The sequence below is a fragment of the Ochotona princeps genome, chromosome 5 (assembly GCF_030435755.1).
Source record: "Ochotona princeps isolate mOchPri1 chromosome 5, mOchPri1.hap1, whole genome shotgun sequence".
NCBI lineage: Eukaryota > Metazoa > Chordata > Mammalia > Lagomorpha > Ochotonidae > Ochotona > Ochotona princeps.
The window spans coordinates 66,572,701-66,597,272 of NC_080836.1; the positions used below are offsets into that span (position 1 = coordinate 66,572,701).

Sequence of the window (24,572 nt, forward strand, 5' to 3'; positions counted from 1 at the left end):
ATGCGTTAAGAAAAGATGCATAGTTAAGTTTTTCTAGAAACCTGATCCTTAAGCCTGAATCTTAAGGGTCTACCCTCAGACTACATTTCTCTATTTCTGAAATGAGGATGTAAATATATCACACTCAGAAAATAACAAGAAATACAAGATTAAGTCCCATATTTGGCATCATCTGAGGTCAAATAAGATTTGTTGTGCGCATACTATATCCTGGGACACAAAGATGTATAGTATAAGTACATTCTTCTAAGAGATTATCATTGAATGAGGCACACACAAAAAAATACAAACCTATGAAACTGAGGCAATATTGAAAATAAAAATACACACAATGTGCTAGGAGTGTGAGGAAGAAGATGCTTACCCCAAAGAGTGAATTGAGTAAATTTTCTATAGAAAAGACAAATGAACTAAGTGTTAACATTTAGTGATGCCACAGAGGGAATTTATATACATAACCAAACCCAATACATATTCAAGCTGCGATTAGCTCAGGAAATCCATAAACACAGCCATTACCAGTACACATCATCATGAAGTATTCCAAGTGTACCAATTCTGACGAGCTAGATAGGACCAGCCCAGGGAAAAGTTGTGTGTCCTAGGAATAAATGACTTTGTACTCTTGCAACTCTGGGATAAAATTTAAGATTAACCACCAGTTAATTACCTGTTCAACCATAGGTGAGTTACTGAAACTTCCAGAACCTCAACCTCCTCAATCAAGATTTTTATTTTCAATTTCCTTGACTGAAAAACGTTACCTACATACTATCCAATGAACATTACACTGTGCTTTTGTTCGTGGGGCCATGCTTCACACATTATCCAATACCAAAAGATATCTGAATAGTTGGTTTTCTTTTTTCTACTACCTAGATATAATTTTATTAGACTTCTTTTACAATTTGTCCTGAAGACACCCTAGAGTGCCCGGAAGTGGAAAGTAGGTTGTTGCATGAACTGTTCTCTACTTTCTACATTCCAGACTGACCAGCTAAGTCCTAAACAGCTGATGTCAGACGAAGCTGTAACCCAAAGACCAAAGATCAGTCTGAATTGGCCTTCGTGGAGTCTCAAGCCAATAAGAAAGGAACATGTGATGGATTAGTGGCGCAGCTGCAGTGTTGGTCATTAAAGTAAACAGCACTTAAGGTAAGAAAATGAGAACTCAGTGAAGTAAAGGAAGGAGCAGTCGTCCAGTGTATCATCACCTCAACCACAGCCAGGCTCTGGCTGAAAGGCTTTCTGTAATTATTAACAGCTGTGGCCTGAATAGTATTCTGAGCCTATTCCAATGTGAAAAGACAGGAAGAGTAAGCATTTTCTTTAACTGTGCAAACTTTAAGGAAGAAACTGCTTGCTTGAAGTAGCCATGGAACTAATTCTGTCATCTTCACATGACTTGACAAATTCCAACTCTGAGGAGGAAACCAGGGATCCAGACAGAACAAGCTCTCAGCAGGGTGCACGTGAGGACATTGAACTATGTTTCCATTCTGCTTCTGTTCTTCCCTCACAGTTGCTAATTTCTCTGTCATGGAATTCATTAAAATACATACATAGTGCTTCAAAAAGTTTCATGCATATCCTGAAAAACCTGCATAAATTCTAAAACTTGGCACCGGAATGAACTTATCTTTTAAAAAAAAGACCTTAGTTTACTGGGAACATGGGAACATAGACAGTGACTATTAGCAATAAATGAATGTAAAAAAATCATTTCACTCATACAATACATTTAAAAGTCATCACATCGTTAAAACTACAGTGGCATTACAATTTTAGCCATTGACAAAGGTAAAATAACCAAAGTTTTACAAAATTATTTACCACAATACAGACACACATATATACATTTATTCCTTTTTACTTTTTTAGTTTGTTTCTTCAATTTTTTTAATATTTATTTTTGACAATCTACATGGTTAATTAGGGCACAAAGGTTCAAGGGTTACAGGAAAGTAGGTAAGACTATTATTTCCACATTTTCTCTCTCTCTCTCTCTCTCTCTCTCTCTCTGTTTCTCTTTCTGTATCTGGAATAAAGGGGGATATTGAGGGAGAAGCCCCACCCAACCTCCCACCCATCCCAGGTCCCTGATATGGGGCATGCTCTGAGGGTCTTGCTCAAGTGGTTTTGATAATTCAACAGTTATGAATTGCTGCCAATCTTGCCATTCCAAGCACGATGAAGTCATTGCAGAATCCACTGATTGACATAGTCCATTTCAGAGTCTCCGTTTGCCCAATTTTTCACTGCAAACATATGGCTGGAGTGGTTGTTTGGTTTGTTCTGCCCTCTATTGTGGTGCCAGGTATCCTCTGCAGGTTCCAATAGACTGCCATATCCTCCATGTGCACCTGATTGTGCTGTCCACTGCTCCATGTGAACCTCTGAAGAGGCTTGGCTCTGGCACTTGCACTACATGGCAGACTATGGAACTGTTTCTTCAAATTTAAATCCCACATATAAGGGAGAAAATGTAGCACGTGTCTTTCTATGCCCAGTTTATTTCATGCAACATGATATTCTCCAGTCCAGTCCATTTTGCTAAAAATGGTAGAATTTCATTCTTTCTTAGGGCTGAATAATGTGCGTGTGTGTAAAAGAGAGAGAGATTTTTTTTATCCATTTATTTGATGATGGATATTTTCATTGATCCCAGATTCTGAGTATTGTGGACAGAGCTGCTGTAAACATGGTGAAGCAGTTATAGCTTTGATTCATTGTCTTCAAGTCTTTTGGGTATGTACCTAGTAGTGGGATTGCTGTATCACATGGCACTTCTAGTCTGCACTGCTTTCCACTGTGCCCACACTGATTTCCATTCCCAACAATAGTGTGTAAGTGCTGCCCTTTATCCAAATCTATAACCTCTTCACTACATGTTACTCTCTGTGATCTGGATTTTAGCCTTCCTGATGGAGGTGACGTGATGTCTATTTGAAGTCATTTGCCGATTGCTCAACTGGATTGGTTGTGAGGTTTTTTGTGAGAAAGGGTGCAAGGTGGAAGAGGAGGGTGTTGTTGAGTTTAGCTTGCTGTTATATTCAGAATATTAATCTTTTGTGGATAGCTGATTTACAATTATTTTTATTCATTATGTTGAGTGTTTCTTTGCTCTATTGATCATTTCCTTTGCTGTTCAAAAGTTTTGAGTTTGGTACAGTCCCAATTGTTTGGCTTTGTTTTGTTGTGTATGCTTTGGTGAGCCTATCCAAAAGTCATCCCTTGTATTAATGCAGGTCTCTCCCTGCACTTTATTCCAGCAACTTTTAGTCTCGGGTCTTAAGTTCAGGTCTTTGATCCGTCGTGAGTTAATTTTTTAATTTGGTGTGAGGTAAATATCTAATTTCATTATTATATGTATGTATGTATTTATAGGCATATATCAAAAAATGTTAGGATTTATTTATTTTTACTGGAAAGAAAGATATATAGAGAAAGTGAAGCAGAGACAGAGGAAAAGATGTTTTGTCTACTGGTTCACTCCACAAGTGGCCACAAAGGCTGGAGCTAAGCCAATCTTAAGCCAGGAGCCAAGAGCCTCTTTTGGGTCTCCCACACAGATGCAAAGTCCCAAGGCTTTGGGTTGTCCTTGACTGCTTTCCCAGGCCCCAAGCATGGAGCTGGATGGAAAGTGGAGCCGCCAGGACATAAACTGGCACCTGTATGGGATCTCGGTGCATGTAAGAAGACTTTAACCACCAGGCTACTGCACTGGGCCCTATTATTTAATTTTTTAACTCATAAAAATTATGTTTGTTTGTTTTAGTGTTATTATTATTATTACAAAGTAGATATACAGAGAGAAGAAGAGACAGGGAGATCTTCCCTCCAATGGTTAACTATCCAAGTGGCCACAACAACCGGAGCTGAGCTGATCCAAAACCAGGAACCCGGAGCTTTTTCAGGGTCTCCCACGCAGCTGCAGGGTCCCAAGGCTTTGAGCCATTCTCCACTGCTTTTCTAGGCTGTAATCAGGGTACTAGATGGGAAATGGAACAGCCAGGACAACAATTGGTGCACATATGGGATTCTAGCACTGCAGGCAAATTAGCCAATTGAGCCATCACACCAGGCCCAGACTCATTTTCAGCATATGTATATTTTTGTTGGTGAGGTGTGTTTCTGGTAGGCAGTAGGTAGGTGGGTGTCTTTAATCCATTCTGCTAGTGTGTAATTTTTGATTGGAGAATTTATTCTTTTTGTGTTCAGGATTGTTATTGTAAGGTAATAACTTTGTCCTAAAATTTTCCACAGATGTTTCATTGTTTCCTTTTGACATTGAATCTTTACTAGGAGATTGACTACCCTCACCTGCTTTCATGATCATTCTTTCTGTCTGTGTGTACACATCTGTAATCATTGTTTGTAGGGATGGAGAAGTGATGTGAAATTCTTTTAGGCTGTTCATTTGGAAAGTGTTTTGTCTTCATGTGTACATAAGAGCTTTGCTGGTTGATGGTTTCTTTCTTTCATGATGTGGATAGTTTTTCCCCATTTTCTCTTTTTTTTGTAATCATGATATTTTTATTATAGCAAATCACAAAATAAAATTAACTTTTTTAGAGTTAAGTAATTATGAAATCCTCTTATAGGCAGGATTTAGAGACTGGAATCATTTGATATTTTGGAAACCAACCAAGATTGTCTGCTCTGCATTTTCATAGCTACCTGGAGTGTAAGCAGTAGGTGCTGGTTTTTCTGTTTCCTGCCTTCTTTATAAAGGCTCTAGTGACTTTTAAAAAAATCTGTACCTTTAGCTTTCTTCTTTTGATATTTTGCCATATTTTCTTCATTGTTCAGTGACAGTAATGTAACATTTCCCCTTGACATGTGAGAAAATTGGAAGTTTCAGACTTACTCAAAATCAGTCTTAGGATTTCAGTTCTGATTCTCTGTTCCATAAAAATATGGAATGCTTCGCAAATTTGCTTGTCATCCTTGTGCAGGAGCCATGCTAATCTTCTCTGTATTGTTCCAGTTTTAGTATGTGTGCTGCCGAAGTGAGCACTCCATTCTCTCTTAGCCTGTAGTGTTCTGCATGAGAAATCAGCTGCTAGTCTAACAGCAGATCCCCTGAAGGTAACCTGGGGATTGCCTTCTCCTGTGCACCTTTCAGCATCTTTTCTTTCTGTTTTCATATTGCAAGTTTGACTGTGCTGTGTTGTGATGCACATTATTCCTGATCACACCTATTGGAAGTTCTATGTGCTTCCTGTATAACAATGTCCCTTTATTTCTCCACATGAAAGATTTGTCTGCTATTTGCCTAAAAAGGCTTTCTAATTAATTCTTTATTTCCCATCTTCAGAATTACCTAGGATATGTATGTTTTGTCACTTAAATCTCGAATACTGTTGTGAGTTTTTCTAATTTTGTTTGATTTTTTGTTGTTATTGTTGGAATGTGTGCAAGCTTTTATTTCTACTTCAGATGTTTTGTCTTCTGCTTCCTTTTTATTGAAAACACTGTATTTTCTATTTCACATGTTAAATTCTTCATTTCTAATATTTCTTTCAGATTTATCTTCAAACTCCCAATCTCCCTGTTACTTTTTCATCCATAACATCTATAAATTTCTTGATTTCAGTAATGTATTTCTACATGCTTTTGAGTAATTCTGTGATCATTTTTTCTTATTCATTTTCAAGCATTTCATCAATCTCTTAATCATCCATACTTTACAATATTGAGGAATTGAATTCTTTAGGGTGATTCATATGTTTTGTTTTTATTTCTTGCATTTCTGTGTCTACTTTAAGGCAATTGTGCAAGCATATTTTGTTTTTCCCCTGACTTTTTTTGTTAATCTTTAAACCATGTGGGGAGCGGCCAACCCCACATGGATGAGGGGCTTCAAGATGGCGGCTGGCCGAGTGCCAGGAGGCGGGACTTGTCCCACCAGTTGGGCAGGCAGGAAGTCACAAGGATAGGCTAATTCTCCCTGGCTGCGATTGCTGGCCTATCAGATAGCGCCCCGTGGACCACGGGCAGAAATGATTGGCGGAAGAACTATATATAAGCAGCTCGCTTTCGGCAATAAACGCTTTTTTGGTTCGCCCTCCCTTTTTGGTTTTGTCTCTCGCCTTTTTGGTTCATGACATTCTGGTGGCCCTTACGGGGGGAATATAGAAACGGGAAGAATTGGGAAGAAGGGTGGTGGAAAACGGGAGGAAGGGTGACGAACAAGCGGGTAGGAAAGCTTAGACAGACAGGGACAGGAGCAGCGGAGGAAAGGTTTTAAAACGCAGCCGCTTTTGCCAGTTTTTCCCGGACCTCCAAGAATATGACTTGGCGTTTTTGGTGTGGCCGTGGCCAGAGTGGCAGCGACGAAACCATATCTCTACAGCTTGGTGGGATAACTATTTCTTCAGTGGATATTCAGATACGTGCACTGGGTGTTGGCAGCACACTCTGGTAAGTGCTCAACTGTGGGGTGAAAATCTAGGATGACACCGAAGATGGTTCTGGTGGATATCTTTGTCAGGTTGGGGGAGGCAATGATCACAATTGTTAACTGAGTCACCACCTTATCTTCTTTTTTCTTTTTTCTTTTTTTTAAGATTTTTTTTTCAATTTGAAAAGTAGGTTTGCATAGAAACAGCAAGAAACATTCCATCTACTGGTTCACTCTCCAAATGGTTGCAATGGCTAGGGCTGAGGAAATCTGAAGTCAGGAGTCAGGAGCTTCCTCTGGGTTTTCCCACATTGAGTGCAGGAGCCCAAGAACTTAAAACATCTGCTGCTTTCTCAGACCATAAGCAGGGAGTTGAGTCAGAAATGCAACAGCCAAGAAACAAATTAGCACTATTTGGAATGTTGGCAATTCAGATGGAGGATTAACCTGGTGTGCCTCAGCATTGGTCTCTTATCTTTTTCCCAATGTGATTGATGCACAAGGTTAGCTCACTTCAGCTACAGTTCCCACACATGCCAGCACATTTTCCCCACAAAAGATTTATACAGTTCTCTGTGTATCCAGAGACCCAGCTACATGCCAGTCACAATTGTGAAGTCACAGAATTTCCAGTGTTTGCACACAAGTCTCACATTGTCACTGGGTATTAAAGGTTCCATTAGCCCAACAAGTCTGTTCTGAACACACACAGTAGAAATGTTCCCAGTACCAACTACCTGGGAGTGTTCCTCCTTAGCAGTGTGCATTGCTGCACCTCCCCTCCAGGCTTGTAGAAGGCTAAGTTCTTCCATATGCCTCATATGCCCGATACATGTGATGCCCACTGCTCCAGTATGGAACACAGATTTATCCTTGGGAGAGAAGCACCTAATTGTGTGCAGCTGCACAGAAACAGACACACTCCAATAGCCTTTGTAGCTTCACTTAATTTCACTTAAAATGTTACGGTTTCTGGCAGAGCTGAGCGCCTTCAAAGTCTGCCTGCTGGTTTGATACTTTGTGGAAGAACAGGAGAAAGATATGTGCTCCTTCATCGCCACCAGCTAGAACTTTCCCTTGCTCTGGCTCCAGTTAAAACCCAAAGTCAGTGTGGCCCAGGACATTCCTCACCAAATAACGTCTCCAGTGACTGGCTGCTGCAGTCTGCTCCCAGCTCTTTCTCTCAGTCGGCTCTCATCCTCCTTGCTTTGACTATTCTGGAGCGTTTGGGATTCCGTAAGATTTTTAGATTGCTTTATCCTATAAAGTGTGTTATTGGTATTTTAGAAGGAATTGCATTGAATCTGTAGATTCTTTTAAGTAGTATAAACCTTTTAATTCTATTGAGTCTCCCAATGCTTGAACAAGAAGTATCTTTCCATATTTAGTGTTCTTTTTTTTTATCACTGTTTGATAATTTTCATTACAGAGATCTTTCATTTCTTTAAATTTACCTCTTTTTGATTTTTCATGGCTACTGTGAATGGGATCTCTCTTGATTTCTCTTTCTGTGAATCTATCATTATCCTACAAAAAAACTACTTTTTTGTATGTTTCTTTTGTACCTTGGGACTTGACTGAATTGATTTATCAACTCTATCAGGCTTTTCTTAAGTGTTTATGTTTTCCCATGTACAAAATCATGTCATTTGAAAACATGGCTAATTTAAATTCCTCTCTTTGAATTCTGATGCCATTTATTCTTTTTTGTCTTTAATTGATCTTGCTAAAATTTCCAGTACTATACTGAACAAGAATGCCGAAGAATATCCTTGTCTTGTTCTAGATCTGAGGTTTTCCTCCTCCCCAGTCAGTTTAACATTATGTATTGTTTTGTCACTTATAGCCTTTAATAATTTTGAGATAAGTTCCTCTTTTAAAAAAGATTTTGTTGTTGTTGGGGGTTTTTTGTTGTTTTTGTTTTGTTTTGTTTTTTAAATCTTTCATCTGCTGGTTCACTCCCCAAATGACTGCAACTCAAATCAACTCAAAATGAATCAAGGATCAAAATTTTATTTCTAACACTATCAAACTATTAGAAGAAAACATAGAGAAGTCATTGTAAGACATTGCCATGGGCAAAGTATCTTTGAATAAGACTGAAAAAACACAGACAATAAAAACAAAAGTGGATATATTCACATAGCAAATAACAGTGAGGAGACAAATGATAGAATTGGAGAAAACATTTGCAAATTATTTATCTGATGAAGATATCCAGAATATATAAGGAACTCAAGAAACTTAAAAAGAGCAACACAATCTAAAGAAAATGGCAAAGAATAGGAAGTACAACTGTCCAACATACATATGGAAAAATACTCAGGATCACGAGCAATTGGAGAAGTGCAGATATAAAATTATACTGTCATATCATTTCGTTCCAATTTTGCAAAAATTAGCAATTTTTTCTTATTTATAGAAGTTAATATATGTAGAGATATCCTCAAACTGTATAGTTGTCATTATTTTTTATATTTTATAGTTATAAATACTATTTTAATGAAATAAAATATGTACATGAAAACATATCCTTTTCCACATTGTATTATCACTGTCATAAATCCTACATTTTGTGATAATACTATAATGGGGTTTTTGTTGTTCATTTTTATTATAAATGGAATGGATTTTATGCATTCCATAAGTATATTTCTAAGAAGATAATCTGATTTCCCTCACTCCACTCCTTCCCGCAAATACCCATCCTTTCTTCTCTTCATCAGTTTTTGCTAAGACTTAATTTTAATCCTATGTGTATTTATAGGCTTAATTCACCACAAATGATAGCCTTGAACAACTGAAAAGTAGGAAAGTCCAAAGGGGCTAAAAACAACATATTCCAAAATAGCCATTTCATTCCCATACATTTTTCTATTTTATTTTAAATACCAATCAGAAAAAAACATATGATATTTGTGTTTTGAGACTGGCTTGTTTTACTAAGCATAATGGTTTCCACTTACATCTATTCTGTGCAAAAGATGGGATTTCAGTCTTATGGCTGTGTAGCATTCCATGTGAGTAGGTGAATGACATCTGCATGTGAAGTGAATATGACAAAATGTTAAAAACTATTAGTTCTTAAAATTAAAACAAATGAATAATGATAAAAGTATATAAAACTACCACCAAATATTATTGATACGATGAGGCAAGATGACGCAAAGCAGTCTGTAATGCATGGTGATGGTTGTGTAACCAACAGACAATGACTAAGCATTCTTTCCTAATTAATAATAAACAGTAAGCAAGCAGGAAATAGAAAAAATTACTGAGGGCAGCAGGTAACACAAACGACTGGTAGTGACAGGTGCAATACAAATAGAGACATATAAGAGACATATAAGTTGCGTTAAGATGGAGAATTGATTCTCAGTCTTCTGACACTAAGGAAAATAACAGTTCCAAGTGTGTTCCAATCACAGAGATGGGGAGATTTTTATTTCTATAAAATGTCTGTTGCCTTATTCTACAAATATTTTTACAGCTTATCTCTTAGGAGTTGGAGTCTGAGATTAAACAATGATTTCTCTGTAGTCAATAAAAAATTATCCAATTAATCTCTCTAGCATTTCTGAGATTACGTTCGTCTTATAGTGTAGTGGCCAGAAATGCAGGAAATCCTACAGATATGTACTGCTCAAGGAAGGGTAGATGTCTCACCTCTCGCCCTGAACATTGTCACATTTGACTGGCAGCTTCATGACACTGCTGCTTATATGAACATGCCTGTCAACTAGGTCCCCCAGTACTTTCTTTCCTTATTTATTTCTTTGTCATGTGTTTACTGGTATTCTCTTACATGTTAGGCATTATGCAAAGCACCAGGGATGCAAAAGTGAACAAAATGAGACACAGTTCCTGCCCTCCTTGAGCTTAGCATCCACTATCCTGGTAGATATCGGGCCAATAACCATCTTTGTATCGTTGATCAAGTGACTGAAGATATGGATCCAGAATCACTCTTACTCATCATAACACTGCCTTCTCATGCTCCAAATGAGTCCACTGGCAGAAAAACAAAATAAGGAGCTCCCAGCCACGAGAGATCCACGGTCCCTCTTGCACAACCTAGGCTCTATCCCTGTGTGCTTCAGTCAGCACAGATCATTGCAACCTCGCACAAGATTCCACAAACCCAAATCTTCATCTCCATCAGTCTGTGACTCCAGTTCCCACTTCATCTTTAACTCCTCCAATCTTTCTTATGGCTGTACCCTCAGCAGTGCTCAGTCATTAAAATAATCTTCAAACAAAATCTCCATGAGTGTTTCTTTCCGTTTTATTTTCCAAACTGACAACTCCCTTTTCCCTTGGATTCTTTCCTGCAGCTTTCTGGTGGAGCTTTCTATCTCTCTGGATCTGAAGGCGGAAAATGTATGCTCCTTGCCCCTCATCTACCTTTCCTTGTTCTAACTCCTAAACACTTGCACATACACTCATACTAATATCCTCTCTGTCTCTCTTGCTCTGTCTCACTCTTTCTCTCACACACACACATGCACGCACTCAATATTGAATTCATAGCATCACAATAATATACCAGCCACCACTTTCCTTATAGGTGTAGCCTACTCATCTGCTTCTTCCCCTCCTCATTAGTCTTTTTCTGTGACCTTCACAACCACCTCATACCTGTCATGCTTAGACAATGACTCAACCTAACTTTCCAATAAGATGAGCATCATCAAAATAGACTTTAAACTTTTCTCAACTACTTGCCTAATTATATCTCAGTCATATGCTCTATATTTCTATCACTACTGATGAACCATATGTGCTGATAACTGAAACTGCTTAAGTATCTGCTTAATGATGAGGCTACAGCCTTTCTTTCATTTCTCTCCTACATAATTATTCTGGGCATAATTCACAAGTTTACAAACATGTTTTTCCAACCTTAAAACCTTCTTAATTCTACTTCCCTTCTAGCTATTTTCGTACTTCTTCGTTCTCCCTTATTCCATATGAGTATTTATTCTGTCTCTAATTCTTTTCCTCTTTCAGCCTATCCCAACCAAGACTCTGGCCCTACAGTTCTGTGGTGGGAGTCCTGTTTAGTTTGCCAGTGATTTCCACATTGCTCAGTGCAATGGGCAATGCATAAGCTGAGCCTCATTTTCCCTATCACCAACGTTTGGTACAGTCATTCACTACCTCCTACCTGAGATGTTTTCTCCACCTGACTTCTAATACCTCATAGTGTCCTGATGGCCCTTCTATTTTACTAAATTCTTTCTTATCCTCTTCAGCTGACTTTTTTCCCTCAATTTTATCATCTTTAAATGTTCAATTCACCACAAACTGATTATTTCATCTAATTCACTCACTCTGGGTGATCTAATCAAATCTGTTGACTTTTAATGGTATTTATGTGTTAAAGACAAAAAATTGGGCCCAGTACAATAGCCTAGCAGCTAAAATCCTTGCCTTGAAAATGCCATGATACCATATGAGTGCCGGTTCTAATCCCGGCAGCCCCACTTCTCATCCAGCTCCCTGCTTGTGGCCTGGGAAAGCAGTCAAGGAAGGCCCAAAGCTTTGGGACCCTGCATCCGTGTAGGAAACCCTGAAGAAGCTCTGGGACCCTGGCTTCAGATTGGCTCAGCTCCAGCTTGTTGTAGCCACTTGAGGAATGAACCATTGAATGGAAGATCTTCCTCTCTGTCTCTCCTCCTCTCTGTGTATCTGCCTTTTCAATAAAAATAAATAGATTTTTTAAAAAGACAAAAAATTTGTCTGGATCCTTTGTTGATGGCATGTCCTAAGAGCCTGTTTAGGCCCAAACACAACAGGATGGTTGATCACATTTCCCCAACTTCTCCAAACTCTGGTTTCAGAAGTTCAGCCGCCTATTCTCCAAGATCACTTTAAATGTAACTGGCATATACACACTGACCCCTGATGTTTCCTCTCAAACTTGCTTGTCTACAGAGTTTTTAATTATAGTAAGTGCTGACTGTGTTCTTATTTACCCATACCACGAATCTTGATATCATCTGTATTTTCTCTCTGTCTTGGAACAGTCCCAATGGGTCAGGATATTCTGCTGGTATTGATTCAAAAATATCGGAATATTGCCACTTCTTCCCACTCCTGTGATTACCGTCCAGATCAATCTGCTATCATGTCTTGCCTGAATCTGTGCAGATAAGCTCCTATTTCTTATCCTTATTTTTATCTTCCCACACCCACACAGAACATTCCCCACCAAGTAGCCAATGTCATTCTTTGAAGGCACAACTCGGACTGTATTTCTTACTTAAAATTATTTTTCTCACTCATATTGAAAGCCAAAGGTCTTACATTGATCTTCCAGGTCCTTCCTAACCTGGCCGCTCCTGCTATACTTACGTTGGGTCATTTTCCTTCTCATTTAGTCTGCTAGAACCGTGGTAACCTAGTTGATCTCTAAACATTAGATCCTGCCTCTGATTCAACACTTCTTTCCTCATTCTTTTTTCTTCCCTCTGGTGCCTACAATGCTCAAAATTACCTGTTCAGTTCTTTCCTGGATACTTAAAGTACTATATACTCATGCACACACATACACACACACACACATCTATACTCTGTCCCTGGTAGAATTTTTCCTAAAGCGTTTATCACCAGTGGACACAATGTATATTATTTGAATATTGTCTTTTTCTCCATCGCTGATCCTTAGAAGGAAAATTTATTCACCATTATAGTCCCAGCACCAGCAAGAGAGCCTGGCATATAAAAACAAATTGAACAAATGTTTATTACACAAACCAGTAAGAGAATTATGAATTGAAGTTTTTGAGTCAGACAAATCTAGGTTAGAAGCATAACTCTCCATGTAAAACTAGGTTGCCTTTAGCAAGCTTTGTGTGTGTGTGTATCTAAGCTTCAGTTTTCACTTCTTACCAATCTGAAAATTAATGCAAATTTCATTAGATTTCTAATCTGGTGAAGTAACTTACCATATGCAAAGCCTTTTATACAAAATAAATATTCAATGCATGTTAGCTCTACTTCTATAAACAATGCTAGTTAAGCATGGTCAAACAATGGGAAAATAAACACTATTTTGTCCAATTGAGTTCAAACTGTTCTCGCTTCTCTACAATAATAATACTACTCCCCTTCCCTTCTCACATTTAATTCTACATCCCACAGACACTCCTTCAGTAATTTCTGGTTTGAGTTTTTGTAACTGCCTTCCAGGTTCTGCAAAGTCCGATAAAATCTCTGTTTTGATTTATCCACTTTTAGACCATCTTTAAAGCATTTCATAAAGCAGGAAAAGAATCGAGGCCATGGGGCCAGCACTGTCATGTAGCAGATTAAGCCACCACCAATATTGCCAGCATCCCATTAGGACACCTGTTCAAGTCCCAGCAGCAACACTTTTAATCCAACTCCCTGATAATGTGCCTGAAAAATCAACGGAAAATTGCCGAACTACCTGAGTTCCTGCCACCCATGTGGGAGACCTAGGGAGGGTTCTCAACTCCTGGCTTTGGTGTGGCTCAGCCCTGGCTGTTGTGACCAGCAGATGAAGGATTCTCTCTCTCACTGTCTCTGTAACCCTACCTTCAAATAAGTGAATCTATTTTTTTTCCTAAGCTTAACATCATTTATTTGTCTCTATTCTTCTCAGTGTATATTATTAATCATTATATCTGTTCTCTTTATATCTTTGAAAAACCTATCAGCGTTTTAGCATCCTTATACTTTCCCCTACACATTTCTTTCACATTCAGTCACACTTTTGTGTTTTCACAGTGTAAATTTAGTCCTGCAAACACAACAGTCTTTCATGTTTTGTCTGTAGATAACTTAGGGTCCAAAGTCCTCTGGAGAAGAATCATTGAGTGTTTGGAGAAGAAGGAAGTGTGATTCCATGGGGAACAGCAGCTTCACCACAATACTCCCTTGCTATGGACTCCAGCCAGAGACTGTGGGCTTATGCAAACAGGTTAGCTCTTACCTCCTCTTCACTCCATATGATCCATAAACATGACTTTCTCAACCAGCTTCATTTAACAAGATACTTTGCTGATGTTCAATCTCCCAGAAATATATTAAAATTATTTGCTAGTTTATCTACAATTTCATGTCTTGGATTTTTACAGGCTTTTAGAAAAGCTTATTTATTTGAGAAGCAGATCAACAAAATAGACAAAGATCTTCCACCCATTGGTTAACTTCACAGATGCTCACAATGGGCCAGACCATAGCCAGGAACTCCATCCAGGTCTCCCACATGTGTGGCAGAGGCCTAGATACTTGAGCCATCATCTTCTGCTTTCCAGGATGCAAATTAGCAAATCAGATCAGCAACAGAGAGGTATTCAATCTCAGGCACTCTGGTTTTGAAGTGTGAACATCCGATGACTTAACAGCTACATCGCAAAGTCTGTCCTAATGTTATGTCCTTTGACATTATTAGTTTGGTTCCTTTAGTTTGCTATTTTTAGTTCAGTAAATGTTAAAATGAAAACATATATCTTGCCTACCACTTGCACCAGAAGGAGTAATTTTTATGTTTAGGCAATGTGTGTGTGTAACAGATATCTGTGATTTTTATTGGCAGTGTCTCTTTCTTGCTCGAAGTCTGTCTTCCGCCTCAACTGTAATATATTTGATATATGGTTGATTCTCTTAGTTTTTCTTTATGATTTTAGTTCTAATGTCTGTAATGCATCCGTTAAGCTATATTAAATTTTCAGACCAAGAATTAAATTCTACATTTACAAAATAAAATTCCTCTGTCCCCTACATACACACAAGCATAGAATGCGCACACACACAGACACACACACACTCACAACGGATAGACACAAATCCTTTCTCACAGATAAGGAAGAAGAGTGAAGAAGGATGATGGGTGATTGAGCAGCTATGACCTGACTTCCTCCTTATCTGGCCACAAAGGCAAAAGAAAATTTTTTTTGTTTGCTTGTTTGTTTGTTTTAATTTTAGATGATTACATAGTTGATCAAGGTGGGAAGGATCCAGCGATAGGAAAAAGTGGGTGATATCATTCTTTCCACATTTTATATTTCTTCTTCCTGTTTCTGGGGGGCAGAGGGGAGATAAGAGGAGGAGCCATACCCAGGCTCCCAACCATCCCAGTACCCAAAATGGGGAACAGCCACCCAGTATCAACCCAGGGTCCTGATGTGGCACCCACTCCGAGGGTTATGTCCAGGTGGTTTTCATCGTCCTGAAATGCAGTCGGTCTCACCAATCCATGGATGAAGAAACACTTCCAATGTCTGTTGACTGACACAGTTGACGTTAGAGTCTCCATTCACCCACATGTTTGCTGAAAGCGTTTGGCTGGAATAGTTGTCCAATTTGTTCTGTTCTTATTCCTCTGCTATGGTACTGGATGTCCTCTGCAGGCATCAGTGGGCTGTCAGATCTCTGTGTGGATCCGGGCCAGCTCTCCACTCTTCTGTTTCCCATTGAGAAGGACCAGTTCTCACAAGTGGGCCCAAGGACCTGGGCCAGGTGACTTGGGCTCCACTAGACACCCTGTTCCCGGAGCTCATGAACCCATCACCTAACATCCCCAGACTGGCATGGCTTACCTCACATCTGCAGCCTCCAGCATGTGCTACACCCTGTCTCAGTCCAGCCTGCCCCCAGTTCCAGCTCACGTTAGTGGGTGCTGCAGTCTAGCCTGGCCCAGCCATCCCCTAGTTTTGACCCTAATGTGAACTGGCTGATGTTGTGGCCCAACCTGGCCCTTCCTGCACCCCATCCTGGTTTTCAGATCTGCCAGTGGATGTTATTAACTGGCCAAGCCTGGCCCACATATATGACCCACATATATGCCAGAAGGTACTTTAACCTGGCCTGATTTGGGTTGCTCCTTGCTTTGGTTTTGTGTTCACCTGCAGGGTTATGTCCTGGCAAAGGAGTTCCCCAAACTCCTCTATCAGGTTTCCTCCCAGTGGCAAATCTTGTGCACACCAGTATATCTCTGGCCCAGGTTGACTTTGTCTAGCTCTTGTTCTGGCAGGAACAGTGTCCTTGCCCAACTGGTCCACACCCTTTTTGATTCTTACTTTGAGTGTTAAGCCCAGCTACACTTGGTCCACAAGTGGCAAAGTATTGATGTAACTCATATGTTCCAAAAGGCATGAATGTACCAAATTCTAGAAAAAATATCTAAATATAACCTGCACTTATCACACTTCCACCTTAAGAGAAGCAATTCTCTAACATCCAACAAACCTGATTTTGCATTAAAGGAGTCTTGACATTTTTTTATTATACTCTGTTCTCATTCATTTACCTATGTTCTATTACCTGATGGTTATTACAATTTAAGAGATAGGTATTACAGTAGGTTCTTATTATTTGCAAATGTAACAATACTGTATCATTTGGCCATTTGCAGTAATTCTATAATGCTGAGGCAGCACTGCAGTGGTAACTGTTACCTCCGAGAGGTCTGCGGTCTCACACGTGACAGCGGCCTCTCTCAGCAGCAAGGCATGCTTCGCACAATTGAAAGATCCCTTGAAGATCAACTTGAAAACAACAAGGCTTGGAATGTTACAGTTAACTCCTTCCTGATGCCCAACAGGATAAGATGGCTCAATTAAAGCAGTAAGATGAACACTTTAATTGTAGGTAGAGATGTGGAACATGAATAGACTCGAAATTAATTGTGCAAAAGTAACAGGGAAAGCAAAAAACTGAGTTCAGAAACAAGTGTGTAGGTTGTGCCAAGCTCTGAGAGAGTCCATGATTCAGGCAGCCTGTGGTTTACCAGCTCTGTGATAAGCTGGATGAGTCTTATACAGCTCTCCTGTTCCTGTCCGTCAGCAGTGGAAGCAAAAGGACTGCAGTTGTTTTCAGCAACCCATAAACCAGTGCCTCGGGCACAGGCAGCATGTGATTGTGATGAAATCTGCTTTTCCTTCCAGAGTATCTCGTCGACAGGCTTACTCCAGTCCAATTAACTCTGTATCGTAAAGGGAGGTTCATCCATCACTCTCCCTAATGAGATTGAACCTTCTCAAAAACTATCAATGTTAAAAAAAAAAAAAAGACTCTGAAACTAAGGCAGTTATGTACAAGCTTTCCCTGCTATTGCTCATACTCTTTTTTTTTTTAAAGATTTATTTATTATTATTGGAAAGCCGGATATACAGAGAGGAGGAGAGACAGAGAGGAAGATCTTCCATCCGATGATTCACTCCCCAAGTGAGCCGCAACGGCCGGTGCTGCGTCTGTCTGAAGCCGGGAACCAGGAATTTCTTCCAGGTCTCTCACGCGGGTGCAGGGTCCCAAAGCTTTGGGCCGTCCTCAACTGCTTTCCCAGGCCACAAGCAGAGAGCTGGATGGGAAGTGGAGCTGCCAGGACCAGAACCGGCGCCCATATGGGATCCCAGGGCATTCAAGGCGAGGACTTTAGCCGCTAGGCCACGCCGCCGGGCCCCTCATACTCTTTATAATATGAATATAGACCAAGTTCTGTTTTTTTTTCCAAGATTAAAATTTCAAGATTCTTTTAAATTGTAAAAACTAAAATAAAAAGCAAAAAAAAAAAAAAAAAGGCGTGGTGGCAGCATGGTGGAACAGCAAGCTAATCTCTACCTGCAGTGCCAACATCCCATATGGTTAGAGGTTCTAGTCCTGGCTACTCCACTTCTGACCCAACTCCCTACTAATGGCCTTGGAAAGCAGCAGAGGGTAGTCCAACACGTTGGGTTCCTGCACCCACACCAGAGACCTAAAAGAAGTTCCTGGCTGCTGGCTTCAGACTAGCCTAGTTCCGGCCATTGCAGCCATCTGGGGAGTGAACCAGTGAATGGAAGATTTTTCTTTCTGTCTGTCCCTCTCTTTCTGTAACTCTGACTTCCAAGTAAAATAAATAAATCTTCCAGATAACTTAAAATTGCATCGTGGTCTTATGCAGTTTTGTGAATTGAAATGACCCTAGGAAAAAATTGTAATTGTTTAAAAATCACCTACTTCAGAGAATCAGTGAGATTGCATATAAAAGCTTTCTCCTAAAGAAAAAAGTATGTTGGAAAATGTAAATATAATTCAGATCACACATAATCATAGCTCATTACATTTAATGACCTCAAAATCACAAAATATTTTACACTCATTGCTTCATTTAGCCATGTTAATAATTCTTATGAGACAAATATTAATCTCTTATTTAAGATTGACTGACTTACTTGACATGCATTAGATGCCACACAGCTGAAGCCAATTCCTCATATACTATTCTTCACAGAGGATAAACCCAGGCCCATACTAAATGAGGTGTTAGGGTTACCATAACAAATAAGACAGCATCTTTCTTCACATTGTATTTGCTGATTGTGTTTGCACAAGTTATCAGTAAAATTTCTGAAACTTGTTGGAACAAATAAGAAAACAACCTTTTTGCCAGCAGACAAGAAAACTCCAGCCAGGCATGGATCCAGTTCTGCATCTGACCTGCTTCAGCTTTGACCTGAGCAGATCATAAATCATGGTGAAAATGTTGTTTACTCATTGTACCAACTCTAACTTTGCCAAACCAAGTAAGTTGCCAAAAAAGCAAAAAGCAACTCAGCTCATCCAAATGCTGTTATGAAGGCAGATACTGTCACAGTCAATGCTCCAAGTTGCATCTGTGCCCAAATTCCTCCTAGAAAAAGAAGGGGAAACACCTGAGGTTGCGGTAACTAAGCAAAAACCATGACCCAAAGGAGGTTACCTACTAAGGAGCAGCTCAATATAAATTAAAAATTATTCTGATGAATGAGGTGGCACCAACTAATTGATCAACTGTCCCTATGTTAATGGGGGGGACAAAAAAAACTTTCAGAATGTTGGACAAAGAAAAATGTTAATGGGGAGTTATCAGAGTAGACACATAAAGTGTTAAAAATGAGGCAGTTGTAGCACAGTGAGTTGAGCCCCTCATATTTCACACTGGAGTGCCTGAGATCTATTACAGCCTCTACTTCCAATCCAACTTCCTGCTGGTTTAAACACTAGGAAGTGTTGTGGGTGAAGGTTTAAGTACTTGAGTCTCTGACACCCATGTGGGAACCCAGGTGGAGTTCCTGGCTCCTGGATTTAGCCAGGCTCAACCCTGGATGTTCCAGGCATTTGAAAGCAGTGAGCTAGCAGATGAAGGCCTGCTTCTTCGTTCCCTCTTGCTCACTTAATCTCTCTCCCTCCCTTTATATTTCCCTCCTCACCTCCCTCTCCGTCACCTTCTCTCCCCTTCAAATAAGTCAAATCTTGGGACATAATAACCCGTAGGGCAGGACTTGTAGTTCTGTTTGTTGAGCCTCCACTTGGGACACCTGCAAACCATATCAGGGTGCCTGCTGGATTCCCACTCTTCTCCTTCCAACCCAGGTTTTTCTAGTGATCCTGGGAAAGCAGCAGATTATGACTGGAGTAGTAGGGTCCCTTCTACCAAGTGGGAGGACCACATGGAGTCTCAGGCACCCGGCTTCTGCCTGTTGCATTTCAGAAATGAACTAGAAGACAGAAAAATCTCTTCTTTCCTTCCACCATTCTTCCCTTCCTTCTTTCTTGCCTGCCTGCCTGCCTTCCTTCCTTCCTTTCTTCCTTCCTCTTCCTCTCTATTTTCTGCACTTCAAATAAATAAACATTTCAAACACTTTTAATATAAAATGTTACAAATCATTTTTAAACTTTTTTTAATTGGGGGTTCGGGCCTTGGAATCGGGGGCAAGTGCCGCTCCTCACAGTGTGGCGGCTGTGGGGGGTGCCCCTGCCGGGTCGGACCCAATGCTGGGGGCTCACGCCAAAGACACTGCCGCAAGGCAGTGAACGAGTCCTCGGCCTCCCCCAGGACCCAAGAGAGCTCTTCCCTCAGGGTAAGTACGCCATGAGGGAACTTGGGAACTGGGTTAAAATTCCTAACTCTGCCCAGCTGCCAATATCTTGTGGCAGGGTGAGTTTGGGAGGGGTTCGGGCCTTGGGATCGGGGGCAAGTACTGCTCCTCACAGTGTGGCGGCTGTGGGGGGGTGCCCCTGCCAGGTCGGACCCAATGCTGGGGGCTTACGCCAAAGACACTGCTGCAAGGCAGTGAACGAGTCCTCGGCCTCCCCCAGGGCGGCCAGTGCACCATGTGGTGCCAGGCTCTGCCTGCCTGCCGCCCGGCCAGGGAGCTCTGGGGTATTGGTTGTCTGAATCGCTGCTTAGGTAGCTACTTGAGTCAAGGACGCTAAGTCACACTGTCTAAGGCAGAGGCCAGGACAAGTGAGGGACTGAGACAAGCTGAGTCAGAGCAACCACTGGCAGGCGCATGATCTACAGCTAGGAACAGGCCCAGTTGGGAAGGCATGGGGACACCTTAACTGGGTTGAGATTCCCACCAAGGGGCATGTGTGCTGGAATGGGGGCTGCATTCTATCTAGGAAACAGTTGTAGTCACCCAAGGCACTAGTGTGGGCTGGGATTGGATACACCAGGCCAGTTCAGATCCCAACACCATCTGGTGTCATGGAGAACCAGAGGGTAGATGTGGGACTGATTAGGCTGGGTCTCAATCCCCTCTTGAGCCATGTGTGAGCTGTATGTGGGTATGGACGAGCCATGGCCAGGCTGAAACATCCAACAACAAGAACCAGAATGGGGTGAAAGCCAGCCAGGAAAAGCCACTGTTCTGCTAGGACAGGAGGTGAACTGGGTAGGGTTGGCTCAAGGACCCCCTGGTATGCGCAAAATCTGGCATTGGGAGGGGTTCTGATGGAGGAGCCTGGGCAACTCCTCTGGCAGGACACAGTCCCTGCATGTTAGCGCAAGAAGCGTGATAGGAAACAGCCCAGAATAGGCCATGGAAAGTTTCCCACTGGCACACATTCAGCATGGGTCAGGAGCAGACCAGGCTGAATCAGTTCATGTCATCCACTGGCAAATCCGATCACCAGAACAGAGTGTGGGATGAGCCGGGTTTGGTCACGACAAAACAAGTACACATTATGGAATGCCAGGGCGTGGTTGCCTGTACTGGATATAAATGCAGCACCCAACCAGCACACGTGAGATCCAGGAAGGGAAGGGCAGAACCGGCAGGGGGATTAAGGGGCTGGTCCCCTCACTGGACAGCTACTCCCACTGGAGAGCTTGGGCTGGGATAGAGACAGACCAGACTAAGCAAGGCTACATCACCTGTGCGCTGCATGTGGACTAGACCAGGGAAAAGCCAGGCTGGGCTGATTATTCCTGCTGGTGCAAGCATAAATTAGAGTGGGTGAGGGATGTATGGGCATAGCCGCAGAAGCTGGCACTGGGGACTAATTCTGTCAAGTCAAATCACAGAACCACATAAAGAGTGCATAAACCGGGACAGAGAGACCTGAGAGGGGAAAAGTGGGTTCCCCCTTCTTGGGTCACTATTCCCGTGGGAGGGCATGAAAACTAGGATGGGAGCTGGGGTGGCTAGATAGAGAGGCACTCAACAACACCCGTGAGGGCTGGATGGTTGAGTTGGTTAGATAGAACTAAGCTTTAATACCCATTGACAAGTACAAGAGCCAAATGGGATGGGGGACAGACTGGTCTTCTGCTACACATACTGGCAAACCAGGGTAGGGGGTGGGCCTGGTGGGGGTTATTGTGGGTCACTCCAACTAGGCTGCAGCTCCCACTGGTTGATGTAACGGCCGAACCAGGCTGGACTGCAACACCCACTGGTTCCAGTGCAACTTGGGACCGAAAACAGAACCAACACAGCAATTGAAACCACCAGCTGATCGGGGTGATGGACTGTGCCGGGCCCTGTGCTTGCTAGAACATACAAGAAACTAGTCTGGGAATACCTCAAAGTTTCTTTGGAGATCTCTCCAATCGAACTGCTGGACTCAGAACTCTAATCAAGAAAAGACAGAAGACAGAGCAGATCAATCATTCATCTCAGCTATATGTTGGCAGCGAAATATGGGGCAAACGGAGACTTTATAATGGACCATATCAATCAGTGGACGACCTCATCGAACGAAACTGGCAGCGATTCATAACCGGAGAACTATTAACACCACTCGAGCACATATCTCAGAGCATGCCCCACATCCGGGACTCGGGGTGGGCGGGAAACCGGGTGGGGCTTCTCCGTCAATATCCCCCTTTACCTCAGATACATGATGGAAACAATATGGACGTAATAGTATTACCCACTTCCCTATCCCCCTGAACCTTTTTTTTTTCTTTTTCTTTCTTTAACTGTAATTAACTATGTAAAGATTGTCAACAACAATACAATAAAATAGATTAAAAAAGAAAAAAAAACCTTTTTTTAATTAGGAATTCAGATTTACAGAGAGAAGGAGAGACAGAGAGAAAGATCTCCTGACTGCAATGGGCAGAGCTACACAACTCCAGTGCCAGGAGCTGCTTCCAGGGCTCATGCAGTTGCACAGTCCCAAGGCTTTGGGCCGTCCTCTACTGCTTTCCCTAGGCCACAAGCAGGGAGCTGAATGGGAAGTGGAGCAACTGGGACATGAACTGGTGACCATATGGGAGCCAGGTGCATGCAAGGCAAGGATTTAGCCACTTGGCTATTGCACTGGGCCTGGTCACAAATGATTTTAACCTGTGTGAGCTTCGTTTCTCAGCCTTATCTAGCTGCTGCTTTTTGTACTAAGATTCCTCTCTGGAATATTCAGGAATGGGATTTGCCTCCTATATTTTGTCTCTTTTCTCCCCACTGTCATTCTTCTGCTATAAAGTCAGAAGTTGCTCCTCCCCATTCCTCTGAACTCTGGCATCCAGCATGATTCAGTAAGTAGTTGGGAATCATCTAGAATGTGAAACATAGTTATCTTGGGTGGAGGATGAGACAAAAGTCCGAATAAGGAAAAGGAGGAGACAGGAGAATTAGAGAAGGATGCATGACCAAGAAAGTTCTAGAGGGTCCTAACAAGAAAGGGTCGAATATGCTGTGCTACCAGGTTTGAATATGAGACCAGCTGCTATGTGCCAAGGTATCAGGCAACCTCTAGACAATGGATAAGTTAAGGCAATGGATTCTCCTCTAGAGCCTCTGAAGGGATCACAGCTCTGTCAGTTACATGATTTCCATCCAGTTGAAATCTGCTAACGTCTGACCTCCACAGCTTGTAGGATCATACACTGGTATTTAAGCCATTGTCTGGTACTTCTGTTGCAGCAGCAGCAATAAGAAGCTGAGATAACCCCTGATATTTGAAAGTTAGTGTTCTTAGTATTTGCTTTAAAATCTATTGTTCTAGCCTTTCTTAGAAAATTGGGAAATCTCACTTTTTTTTTTTTTTTTTTTTGGCAGAAATTGGCTGAGTAGCAGCTGCTTCTTTTAAAAGCAGAATAGGGTTTAGAGTTTTCCACCATCCCTAACCTCCATGTGTCCCAAATGTTGCGGGATAGGAGCCAGGTGTGGATTGTTATACATTTGGCTAATGTAGAAGTGGAAGATTCACTCAGTCCTCCGTCATCACAGGTGATCACACCATTCTTGCTGTTCCCGTGTAGTGACTTGAACAACTGGCAAAGTAGGCAACCATTCGAAGTTTAAACACTTGCCAATGGAAGACTACTATTTTTATCTCTCGCTTCAAATGGCACTGAACAAACTAGAATGAAACCAGAGAAGAACTGAGGGTGTTCACAGGTAAGTGGAAAGAAGGCATAAGGATCATCAAGGTAAGTGTCAATAAGGAGCTACATACTCTTGTGTTCAAGCAATTTGCTTTGACAACATTAGTTCATAATTGTCTGTAGTAATCGCCCACACAAATAAGGATTTTGCCTGTTACAATCACCTGAAAATCTGATTGCTGTTTGGTTTTAAGGTTAGAGGATCTTACAAGATTTTACAAAGATTTGGTCAATGATAAACATGTATTATGTTTCATAAAATCATATTTTAAATCCTATGGATGTTAGCATTTAGATTAATTTTTTTCTGAGAAGGAAATCTTTGGCCATAGATCAACCTTCTAAATGTTCTGAAAATATAAATATATAATGCTGAAAGTCCTTGAAGGGTGGCCAAAGTGGAGTATTTGCCACAGAAGCCACCCACTCAGTAACCTGACTACTAATGCACATTTCCACTGTATAGAGCGACTATTTTGCCAGGCCAAGGTCATCGATGATGGGCCATAAACACCCAACATTTAAATAAAAAGCATCTTTAAAAATGTTGGCGTTTTT

At 41.2% G+C, this 24,572-nt stretch overlaps 1 long non-coding RNA gene and 1 other non-coding gene across 2 annotated transcripts; one reads left to right on the forward strand and one right to left on the reverse strand.

The window, feature by feature from the left end:
* Nucleotides 1–1,003: 1,003 nt before the first annotated feature.
* Nucleotides 1,004–24,023, forward strand: LOC131480313 (uncharacterized). Its single transcript, XR_009245407.1, has 3 exons — nt 1,004–1,155; nt 14,211–14,354; nt 23,889–24,023. It is a non-coding gene; the product is annotated as an uncharacterized LOC131480313 (long non-coding RNA).
* LOC118757899 (U6 spliceosomal RNA) lies at nt 4,914–5,020 on the reverse strand. The gene has a single exon (XR_004995411.2). It is a non-coding gene; the product is annotated as a U6 spliceosomal RNA (small nuclear RNA).
* Nucleotides 24,024–24,572: the final 549 nt, after the last annotated feature.